Here is an 11,811-nt window from a genome sequence, read left to right as displayed (position 1 = left end):
TCTGATAACCTGTGGGTTTAATGTTATTAAGTTGAGATTTGTGTAATGTGAATTGGTAGATGTTGTGATTTGGGGAGCAAGGTGGCTCCAGGAGTTGAGGATGGTGTTTGACATTAGAAGTGTAAGGCCCCGTTTGGGATTGCTTTGCTTTTAAAAAAAATCAGCTTTTGTTTAAAATTTTAGATTTTATTGTGTTTGGTAGATAAATATAAAGCAGCTTTACTTGAATATTATAGGTCACTGGCAGCAGATTTTAGAAGCAACTCAAATGTTGCTTTTAGAAGCTGTTGTGGATCAAAACATGCTCGGAAGTTATTTTATGTACTAACAGCACTTTTAAAAATATTATTTACGAAACACAAAATTGTTTTAATTTACAGTTGATTATTCTCACAACACAGCAGCAGCTGTTTTTTTTAAAAGTCACAGCAATCCCAAACTAGCCCTAAATTAATGTCTTTCTACAGGTTTTGGGTAGTCCATTTTTGGGAGAAGTTCTGCCAAATTTTTGGCCGAATCTCCTCATTTTTTTTATTTAATCAAAGTTTTATTTGTCTAATTTTAGGAAGATTAGTTCTCATTCCGCCGACTAAAAGTTCTATTGGGGGGCAATAGGGATCTATTGGGGGGAAATAGAGGTTTATTGTCCCTCTATTGGGGGGCAATAGACGTCTATAGGGGCAATAGACTGCTATAGACGTCTATTGGGGGGTAATATACGTCTATGGGGGGTAATAGACGTCTATTGGGGGCAATAAACCTTTCCGGCGACTTATGGGATATCCGACGACCTCTTTGGGGACCTCCGGCGAAGTTTTCAGAAAAGTCCGGTGGGCGGCGGCCGAAATGGTCGGATTCCGGCGAAGTCTCCTATGGTTTCTCTCTCTTTCATTTTCTCTATCTCTCTCTCTAAGTAACAAAGGGGTGAGGGTAAAATAGTCCCAAAAAAAAAAACTTAATTGGGTATTAGGGAAGAATTCCTTAGAGTGTTTTGAGTAAGGGGAAATTAAAAGAACTTAATGGGATAAGTGGGAAAAAAATCTCTAGAAATGGGGTAAATGGACAAAAATCCTTAACTAAGGGTCCATTATCATAATTCATAAAAGAATAACGAAACCTTGTAAGGGGAAAAAAGAAGACCCAAACAGTCCCTTGACTTGTCATAAAGAATCGTGGTAAGCTCGAGTGCTAATTGGCATAACGCCGGGAAAGGCGCGTCCACACTTTACGGTCATCACAGAAGCAATGAACAAACAGAGACGGTCACCTCCGGACCGAGTGGCTGTGCTGAGAGGTCACCGTGCCTCTGTGTCACCGACCTTCGTTTCCATCCATCTCAACCTCTCTTATACAATGGGTACCATTTTAATCCAATCTGAACCTTACCATTACTGTTCTTCTGCTTCAAATTGTTACCTGTTTGGTCAAGTTTTCTACTTTTTTCTTTTTCAGTTCCGCAGACGGTGAGTTGCGGATTTGGGACACTCTGCAGAATCGGACGAGGGTAAGTAGCATTTTGTTTCATGATGTTATGCTGTTAGTTTTCCCATGCAGGGTGCATAATGGGGCACATGGGGTTGCTTCTGTTGCTTGTACGTAGCTCTTCAATTGGAGCTGACAAAGTTATCAGGTGCTTTTTGTTTTTCTATCTGTGTTCATTTACTGGCTGTTACTGTAGTATTAGAGCAAGAAATGAAATTTGAGAATGTTTGTGTAGCCAGGGTAGGGATGGAACTATTAAAAAAGTGCTGGGATATTGGAGATAGGAGGTCTATCCAGGTTGTTAGCTAATTCTCGTGGTTTTTGCCTATAGCTATTAGATATTGTTGTCTTCTGTTTAAATTTGATTGGTTTATGCGCCTCGTTTGCCTTGCAGGCCTCCCTCTGTGATGATTGAGACAAGTGCTTACCACTTCTGTAAGCTTTCGTTGGTGAAGAGACCTCATTCTTGTTCTACACAAGTTGAAGGGCCAAGGCATCATGACGGAGGTGAGAGGGAGACTACGTATACTCTGGATGATAGTGAAGAAAAGGTCCAAGGGTATATGTCTGAGCTGTCTAGAACCAATGAAGATTTGTTAAGATTGGTAGTCTGATAGAACAAGTTGTAAATGCACTTTAGTAGTTTCTTTCAGGGTGCGAGGGCTTAGGCTTGTATATAGAATTATACATATGCATACGCACATATAATGCATATCTATTAGAATTGAAGTTTGTACGTGCGGATTATAGTATTATACATTTATTGTCTTCATTACCCTTAGACGGTTAGAAGCTTGAACAATAACGGACAGTATTTCTTGAAACAGAAAATACTATAGTTGGAGGATCTAAATACATGGATATAGCAGGAGAGCAGTCTTCTGAGGTTTATACGTAACTTTAATTATGTTTACTTTTTTCCTCATTCCTTAGGCTCAATTGTTCATAATCTTCATGTGGTTGATGTGCCAAGGTTGAGATTTGGGATCTTAATACTACAGAAAGGTGTATGCGACTACCTCAAAACTGTTCTGCTGGCTCCTCAGCTATTTCTACCAAGGAAATACAGAGAAACTGAAGGCAAAAGAAATTATGGGAACTTGTGATGAAGAATACTATATTTCCTTGTTGGTTTTGTGTACATGGTCTGCTATTTATATTACAATCGATGAACGTCTAGGAGAACTATCAGACAATAAGTTAATTGAAATGAGTGGTTTACAATTGATATTGAATTGTGTGGTTTGAGCATTGCTTTACATCTGTGGAGTAAGACAAAGGCTGTTCTCTGTGAGATATAAACATGGGTTGTCTGCTGTTGCTTGAAGTAAGTACATCATATTGTACTTGTGATATGCAGGGCAGCGTGCTTGAAGTAAATCCAGATTATCCTTTTGATGTGCAAGGCACGCATGCCTTTGTGTTGCTCGTGATACCTATTCTGCTGCTAATTGTGTGGTTATGTTGTTCATGAGACTCATTACTGCTATTACGCCCCCGCAAGCTGAAGGTCGGTGATCGAGCTATCAGCTTGGAGCTGAGATCTGCAAAGCGATGCTTGGGAAGCCCTTTGGTAAAGATATCGGCAACATTGGCAGCAGAGGAGACATGTTGAAGACGTATGGATTTGTTAGCAACCGGTTCTCGAATGAAGTAAAAGTCTATGTCAACATGCTTTGTTCTAGAGTGGAGAATGGGATTGGCAGCCAAAGCGAGAGCAGAGACATTGTCACAGTAGAACAAGGGACTTTGAGACAAATAGAGACCGAGATCACGAAAGAGGAAACACAACCAGAGGACTTCCGCTACGGATAAGGCCAAAGCACGATATTCAGCCTCCGTGGAAGATCGTGAAACAGAGGACTGTTTCTTGGCAGACCAAGATATTAAGTTGTTACCCAAGAAGACACAAAATCCAGTTGTAGAACGCCGGTCAATTGGGCAACCAGCCCAATCGGCATCAGAAAATGTAGTGAGGAGATTAGGACCCTTAGAGAAAGTAAGACCATGGTCAGGCGTACCTTTAAGATAGCAAGGATACGTTTGACATCCACTATGTTGTGTTCTTGGACAATGCATATGCTGGAAGACTTGGTTGCCGGCGTGAGCAATGTTTGGCCGGGTCTAAGTAAGATATTGCAGGGCTCCAACCATGGAGCGATAGGGGGATGGATCAGAGATGGGATCACTTGAGTAATTGTCAAGCTTGATAGAGCTTTCTGGAGAAGGGGAGGGCTTGGCATCAAGCATATGAAACTTGTCTAAGAGATCATATGTATAGTTAGTTTGGCAAAGGAAGAGAGAGTTGGGTGAGCGATGTACTTCCAGACCCAAGAAGTAGTGGAGTGGACCCAAATCTTTAATGGAAAATTTGGAGCTGAGTTGTTGAATGAGAGATTGGCAATAAGCAGATGAGGTGCCAGTGATGACTATGTCATCGACATAGACAAGAAGATATGTGATGCAGCTATCAATTTTGACAAAGAGAGAGTGATCAGCAGGGAGGTGACAAATCCCAAAGATAGGAGAGATTGAAGCAGCTCTTCATACCAAGCCCTTCCAAGCCCGATGGGCTTGTTTTAGCCCATAGAGCGACTTGCGGAGTTGACAAACATGAGTGGGCTTCTGTGGGTCAATGAAGCTTGCTGGTTGGGCCATAAAGACACTTTCGGTGAGATGACCATGAAGAAAAGCATTTGATACATCTAACTGGGAAATGGGCCAATTATTTTGGACAACCAAGGAAAGGATGACATGAATGATGGTGGGCTTTGTGATTGGGCTGAAAGTTTTGAAATAGTCTGTTTATGTCTAAAAGTTCAGCGGTAGCTAAACCTTTGTTAACGTTGATCCGGTGGGCGGATCGATACTTATGATGTTCTCAAAGCTTCCGCTACCTGTCAAGTAAAATACAAAAGGCGTCAAAGGGAGAGAAGAGAGAACCTTTTATAGGTGGAGAAGGAGCTGAGCTTCTCCATGTTTTCGATGTGGGACTGAAGTGCTTCAGTCCCCAGCTTCTGAAGCTTCTGCCGCTGCTTTGGCGCGGCGCGTGACGGCGCGTCAGCGGTGATCTGGGGGTGAGCCGGGGCTCAGGTGGTAGCCCGCCTGGTTGTGTTCCCGTAGGTCACACCCTTTGGTGGGGGTTGGTACCGCTGGCGGTAGCATGAGCGTGGCTCATTATAGCTAATTATGCTTGCAAATGCCTATGTAAGTACATAGTCAATGCCAGCTTGTTGGTGGAAGCCCTTAGCCACTAAACGGGCTTTATAACGATCAATAGTGTCGTCAGGGTTATATTTGATCCTAAAGACCCATTTGCAGCCCACGACATTGTGAGTGGGATGAGAAGGCACCAAATGCCAAGTTTCATTATTTTGGAGTGCTCGAATTTCATTTTCCATTGCAGCCACCCATTTTGGGTCTTTGGAAGCTTGGAGATAGGTGGTGGGAAGTTTAGTGGCAGGAGAAGTGGCAAGAAGTGCACTATGGAATGGGTGCTTAGTACTAAGGGCTTTGGGTTTGTAAATGTTATTTTTGGAACGTGTTTGCATGGGATGAGATGGAGGACCAGGTTGTGGGCGGGTTTGTCTTCGGATTTGTGGTGGTGGTATGGGTTGGGTGTTGGAAGGATTAGGAGGAGGTGATGGGGAAGACGGGGGGGAAAGTGGTGGTGAGGCAGGAGGTAATATAGTGGGTAATGGAGGTGGCAAAGGGAGAAGAGGAGGAAGTGAGGTTGAGAGAGTTGGTGTCGGGTTGAGTGGTGATGGGGAGGTTGATTTGAAGTAAAAGTGATGCTCATCAAAGGCAACATACCGACAGATATAAATCCGTACAGTTTTGGGGTCAAGGCACCTATACCCCTTATGGTAAAGATCATTGCCAATGAAAACACAAGGACAGCTGCGAGAATCAAATTTATGCTTGGAGTAAGGCTTGAGCCAAGGATAACATGTACTGCCATACACCCGCAAAAACTTTTAGTCTGGAGATGTATGAAATAGCGTTTCAAATGGAGATAGGAAATGTATGGAAGAAGAAGGCAAACGATTAATAAGATATACTAATGTTTGAACTACTTCAGCCCAATACTTGTAAGGCAATGAAGACTACGCAAACAATGTACGGGTGAGTTCAATGATATGGCGATGTTTTCTTTTGGCCATACTGTTTTATTCTGGGGTGTGTGACAAGAAAATTGCTGTGCAATACCATTGTTAGCTAAAAATAGCTTGAAGCCAGCACTGGTGTATTCACCACCATTGTCACACTGAAAAGTTTTGATCTTAGCATTGAATTGATTTTCAACAAGCAACCGAAATTGTTGAAATGAAAGAAAAACATCAGATTTACGATGCAAAGGGAAGAGCCATGTGAAGCGAGACCAGTCATCAATAAAGATTACATAGAACTGAAATCCACTAACAGAAGAAACGGGGGCAGGACCCCAAACATCCGAGTGAACAAGTTGTAGAGGTCCTGAAGTAGTACAACAAGACTTGACAAAAGGCAACTTTGTTCTTTTCCCTAATTGATAATCTGAACATAAATTAGAAGAGCTAGTCCTTGAATTCAAAACACCCAACTGCTGACGAGAAATGAGACTACGAAGAGCTTGGGAAGAAGGATGCCCAAGGTGCTGGTGCCATAGGAATGAAGAGGTAGAACTTAGAAGGGCGGAAGGTGGAGTGGACTTTCGAAGATGAATTGGGTAGAGAGGACTGCTAGTAGGGCCGTGAAACAGAACCTTCGCCGACTGAAGATCCTTGACAGTACAATCATAAGGAGTGAGAGTTAGTGCACAGTCATTATCAGAAACAAATTGATAAGCTGATAAAAGATTGTGAGAAATATTCGGAACATGGAGAATGTTGTTTAAAAGAAATTTGGATTGAAAAGAAGGAACAGAGACAATAGAGGAACCAGTATGACTGATAGGCAAACCTTGGCCACTGGCGACGGAGACTTGATCTGGACCATCATATGGATCACTCAGATGGAGGTTGGAGAGGTCAGAAGTTATGTGGTTGGTTGCTCCACTATCAATATACCAGAGTGAATCAGAGGGAACATTGTGGCTAACTGGTGCACCAGAAAAGGTTGGTGTGAAGTTGGCTGCCGGCATAGCATAGGAAGGACAGCGAGTTGGAGCAGCCATGGCCGCCAAGCGAGCTGGAGGGACACGACCCTGGTAGGCATGGTTCCACCTGTTGAAGCAATCCAAGGCTCTATGATTGGCCAAGCCACATATTTGACAACGAGGGAGAGGACGGTTGGGGTTGGAGTTTTGTTGGAGAGATGGAGATGGGGGATATGATGGATTGGGAAGCAGAGGTGAGTGAGATTTGGAGGAGGCGGTGCGAAACTGAGTAGAGGGATTGGGAAAGCGAGGTCGAGTGAAGGTGTTTGGTTGAAAATTATGGTTTGGGCCTCGTGGTGGGAGTCTGGGCCGGTTTGAGGAAGATACAGCAAAGGCTTGGGCTGGTGGGAGTGGTTGAGCTAAGTCATGTTGGGCTGGCTGGAGCTCTAGCTCAACCTCTTGACTCAATAAGAAGCCGTGCAGTTCATCAGGGGTAACCGGTTCTGCTCAAACTCGGATTGAAGTGGTAAATGCTTCATATTCAGGAGGTAAGCCATGGAGGATATGAGCAACAAGATCAGGCTCGTTGAGTGGTTCGCCGGCTGCGGCAAGAGCATCGGAGATGGCTTTGATTCGCTGCAAGTATTCAGCTATGGAGAGAGAGCCCTTACGAATGGTTTGGATTCGACGGCAAAGCTAGAGGACATGAGAGCTGGTTAGTGCAACTAGTCTGCGCTCTAGAGTGAGCCATAAAGAGCGGGCGATGGTGGTGCCAACGGTGTATGGAAGAATCGACTGGGACAGAGAAGCCGTGATCTAGATGTGACAAGTGTGATCTCGCTGCAACCAAGAAGTATGGGCAGGGTTGACAGTGGTGCCAATAAGAGGAGGTGGAGAAGGGTCAGATCCATCGACCAAGGTAAACATGCCATAGTTTTGAAGCACAAGAGTGAGGATGTCTTTCCAAAGAAGATAGTTGTCTTTGGTAAGCTTGAGAGGGATGAGACTAGCAACATGGTTAGGAGAGAGTTGAGAAGCTGTTTCTGGGGAGAAAAGGAGTGGGGAAGTAGAGGAATTGGTATTAGAAGTGTTGGTCATGATGGGATGGATCGAGAGCCTTTAAGCAGAGAGCTCTGATACCATAAAGAGAAACTGAAGGCAAAAGAAATTATGGGAACTTGTGATGAAGGATACTATATTTCCTTGTTGGTTTTGTGTACATGGTCTGCTATTTATATTACAATCGATGAACCTCTAGGAGAACTATCAGATAATAAGTTAATTGAAATGAGTGGTTTACAATTGGTATTGAATTGTGTGGTTTGAGCATTGCTCTGCATATGTGGAGTAAGACAAAGGCTGTTCTCTGTGAGATATAGACATGGGTTGTCTACTGTTGCTTGAAGTAAGTACATCAGATTGTACTTCTGATGTGCAGGGCAGCGTACTTGAAGTAAATCCAGATTGTCCTTTTCATGTGCAGGGCACGCATGCCTTTGTGTTACTCGTGATACCTATTCTGCTGCTAATTGTGTGGTTATGTTGTTGATGAGACTCATTACTGCTATTAGGAAAGAGGTCAGTTACTAATTCCATTGACATTTGACTAACTAATGATTGGGTAGAAATGGACATAGATTAACAAAGACAGGGCCATCATATGTTTACCTTCATAAATCAAATCATTTAAGTTGAAAAGATTATTGGTTCAGAAACATGTTTATTTAAAGTGTTGCTACTAATGCCTACTGGCATGCACAATTTATTGTCTCTTATATAGGTCATATGTTAGTTTTGTATAAAGGTCTCTAAAAGATCTTTTTAGTGGGAGGATTTTCCTTGTTCAAGTAGCCCAATTTGTTAGTTTTGTATGTGTACAGTAGGCAGGTGGTTCAACTATGATCATATGTTTAATCGATCCAACAATTGTTTCAAGTGATGCATCATTGTTAAACACAAATTATGTATCATTGTTGAAGACTACCTTGGACCATCACTTTTTTGTTCTGTCTTTCCTGTCATTTCATCCTACCTTTGACATTGTAGTCATTGTTTCTTGGTAGGAATGTGCATGGCAGTTCAAGCATTTTTACCATCGGAATCACAGGGATTCCTAAATGTCGTGGCTGGGTATATTCTTCTATTCTCATTAGCAATCTAGTATGTCTATGACTGCGGTGGAGACATTACAAGATCATAGTATGCAAAGCTATATCAGTATATTGTAATAATGACATTGATACTAATTTGATATTGAGTGTGGTACCAGTAGATTTGTGATGTATCATATTTTTGTCATGTGCATCCATATGCATAAGAACTCTAATCAGTATAGCAGTAACATTCTGTATTTGGTTTTGGGACTTGAAATTCGTGGCAAATTTTGTGTTTGATTTATGAAATGTGGGAGTTGTCTAGAGTACTTGGATGTTTATCATACACTCATTTACATCTAATTGAACCAAAATTACAATTTAGTTGAACCAAATTTACAACATTGACAACAAAGTTATCACATTTGTTTTACACATTTACATATAATTGAACCAAGTTACCACATTGACAACAATTTGTTCATAAACTTGTAAAAATATCGTAGGTGGAGTAATTACCTCTAATAGAACTAAAATTACCCAAAAAAATAACTCTATTTACCACAATGACAACAAAATTGTCGTCAAATATGTAAATGAGTGTATCTCATACATGCAGGTACTGTAGAATATCCCATGAAATAAGATTGTGTTTGTTTATTCTAGAATTTATGTGATATTATTGTGGTTTTTTCTACATAATGCAGTTATGAGAATGGCTCCCTGCTTTGGTGGGATAGTAGAAATCCAGGTGTTCCAGTTACATCTGTCAAGTTTCATTTAGAGCCAGGTGTGGTAATCAGAATCCAAAGAACTCGATCGCACCTTCTCCTTTTATTCTTCTCATGTTCTTCATATATCTTTTTCTGCAGTTTTAAGCCTATGCACTGATGATTCATGCAATGGTGGTATCTCAGGAGCTGCAGATGAAAAAATTGTGCTCTACAGTTTGGATAATCCATGGTAACTTTCCTATCTTTGTAAGTTTGTATTACTGGATTTATTGCATATCAGGCCTCTTAACTTTTTAGATGGGTGGCAGATGTTTAACTTGAACAACCAGATAGAATATAACACTTTCATACGTAAATCTGATGTCATTCTTTCTATTTCCTGTTGTGTCTTCTCCAACCTAGGGTACATGTGTGATAAAAAAAGAAACTGATTTGGAGCAACCTGGCATATCAAGCACCTCTATTCGACCTGATGGTAAAATATTTGCAACAGCTGGATGGGATCACAGGTTGTGAATTAATCTTTCTCTGTTTGAGTTCTGAATGATATATTCTAGTCATGTAATTAATTGTCGTAATTTTGAAGGATATGCAATTCAGTTATAGACACTGCCAAAAAAAAATCATTAAATAAAGAACATACAAAACAAAAGAAAAATTCAGAATTCCTATTTTCTATTTTCTATTTTCTTGCAAGGAAAGGCCTAAGAGTGATTCTTTATTAGTCACCTTTGTTGCATTAAGGCCATATTATCTCCCATTTTCTGCATTCTCATATCTCTTTTTCCTTTTTACCTCTTGATGGCAGAGTGAGAGTATATAACTATCGCAAAGGAAATGCTTTGGCAATGTAGTATTACTCTTGGCAGATGATATCTATCCAAAGATTCTCAGTTCGGGCATTTATGCATTTCTATTTCTCTCATTTGAGTTATTATATGTTCTAAAAAATAAGTGTCCATTTGTTCTTTTCTTCAAATAACTAGAAAAAGTTCTTATTGCACTGTCTATATGACCAAGGCTGCTTCAACATTCTAACGCCTGATTTTGTGTATATTATATATGATTCTCTCTGACTTCGGTGCTTTACACACTATTGAGGGCCTGATTATTGCATATTCTTTGGTCTTTTGCAGTGTAATGCAGTCTCTTATTCAACAGATTGTAAGCTAATGGCCTCTGCATAAGAGGACACAGTGGTGGCACTTTGGAAACTCTATACTCCTCAAACCTGAGAGTGATATTAGAATCACATCAAAAATCAGTAAATGTTTCTGTTTCTGTATATATATTTTAACCAATATGTCAAATATTGTTGGAGCTGTTGTAAATATTTGTGGATAATCATGTAAATAGATGTTGAGTAATAGGTGTCTATCCCTATAGATTGGTGATTGATAGGTTGTAATTGTAGGAGTGATTGGATTGTAATTAAGCATTACCCTTTTGTGTACACCATGTAGTCCTATATAAGGCTTCTCATGGTGAGATGAATAATACACACATTCTATTCTCTACGTCTAAACGCTCTCTCTCTCTCTCAAATTCTTTTACTATAGTTTTACAACACGTTATCAGCACGATACTCTAACCCAAGCCCTAGCCAGGAAAAAACCCCCCTGCTGCAGCCTGTTTACACGCCCTGAAACCTCTTCATCGGGACCTCAGATCAAAATCTTTCCTTCATCAAAGTTGTTTGTCTCTGCCTCTTCTATCTGACCTCCAAATTTCACCCCTATTGGAGTAGTTTTGAGACCTGTACACCATTCGAAGTGGGAGCTGTTCAGAAGAGAATCTGCTCCGTGTTCACGACTAGCTCTAAGATTTGGATCGAATAGCTTTGAGATTCGGGATTTCCTACCAGAAGAGGCGAATAGCTCTTGGATTGGCTGAGAAGACAACCTTCTCAGTTCTGCACACATAAGCTGAAGACTCATCCGTCCTTCATCAAGTAATGTTTTCCAAAACCTAATTTTATATTCATGCTTATTGAGCCTATTGATTGAACATGAAAAATCCTCCATGATGCATGAACCCTAAATTCTGATTGTTTTTTTTGAAATATATATACATGTTCATGTTTTGGATTGTTTGATTGGAAAAGAAAAAAATTAGGATACTTTGGCTGTAGCTATTTCTAGCACTTGGTCCAGTAGCACCAATTCACAACTAGAGAGCATCAATCAATCATGCAAAAATAAAGTCTGCTATTTCTGGGATTCAAACCCAGCCACAGTGTGTACCAGCCCAGCATGTTGTCCACTGTGCCATTATGGCCAATTGGTAATTATCACCACCATTTAATATTATTACTGCCAGAAGCAGATTCAACTCCATTTAATTGGTGATTGATCAATTAATTCAATTCATGTTTTGGTTTTGATTGATATTCATCCAAAATAATTACCATAATAGTTTCACAATG

At 40.7% G+C, this 11,811-nt stretch overlaps 1 pseudogene; it reads left to right on the top strand.

The window, feature by feature from the left end:
• Positions 1-1,245: 1,245 nt before the first annotated feature.
• On the top strand, positions 1,246-10,240 carry LOC133711528 (protein DECREASED SIZE EXCLUSION LIMIT 1-like; annotated as a pseudogene).
• The last annotated feature ends 1,571 nt before the right edge of the window (positions 10,241-11,811 follow it).

Source organism: Rosa rugosa, chromosome 5 (assembly GCF_958449725.1).
Source record: "Rosa rugosa chromosome 5, drRosRugo1.1, whole genome shotgun sequence".
NCBI lineage: Eukaryota > Viridiplantae > Streptophyta > Magnoliopsida > Rosales > Rosaceae > Rosa > Rosa rugosa.
Note: the sequence above shows the minus strand (reverse complement) of the source record. Positions and strands in the feature narration are given on the sequence as shown.